Source organism: Echinops telfairi, unplaced genomic scaffold, assembly GCF_000313985.2.
Source record: "Echinops telfairi isolate 266 unplaced genomic scaffold, ASM31398v2 ScPeMD7_23;HRSCAF=83, whole genome shotgun sequence".
Taxonomy (NCBI): domain Eukaryota; kingdom Metazoa; phylum Chordata; class Mammalia; order Afrosoricida; family Tenrecidae; genus Echinops; species Echinops telfairi.
In genome coordinates this window covers 43,576,734-43,577,359 of record NW_022103920.1, presented here as the reverse complement: position 1 = coordinate 43,577,359, position 626 = coordinate 43,576,734, and positions in this window count along the sequence as shown.

Here is a 626-nt window from a genome sequence, read left to right as displayed (position 1 = left end):
GTAAAACTGCCTTAGTTTTCTGAGACAGCTGCTCTTTCCAGAAGCAGAAAGCCTCGTCTTGGAGTGGCTAGTGGTTTTGAACTGCTGACCTTGTGGTAATCCAATGCATAATTATACCATCAGGACTACTAAAGTGTATTCTAGTTGGCTTAAGGACAATGGGAAGGGAAACAGGAAGCAAAAATGTCCCAGGAGACAGTAACCACCTCCCAGTTACGATGCATAATTAAGGTGCTGAGGTCACTTGGGTGTGATTCAGGTTGGCAGTTGAAAGTTCCTGGCCTTTGATGGTTCCCTGGTGTTGTGTCTCCCTGGTGTGGTGAGTTGTAACAAACATTAGGATCAAATGAGGCAGACGCACAGGAGGTCCTGCCAAGAGATGAGCGGAAGGCCCTGCTTCGTACCTTTCAGGTCTGAGTATGCTCAGCTGCTGACTCTCGCCTTCCCCATTAAACGTTCCTTCACCCCAGGCAAGAGGGTTTGTGTATTGGTGGGTTATAAAGAGCCAGCCTCAAGCATTAATTTTGTATCTCCCCAAAAGAATTTTGAAAATCTGTACCCTCACAAGGTTTTCAATGAACATTCAGAACTTTTCATCATGAGTTGAACTATTTACTAAGGAGGCA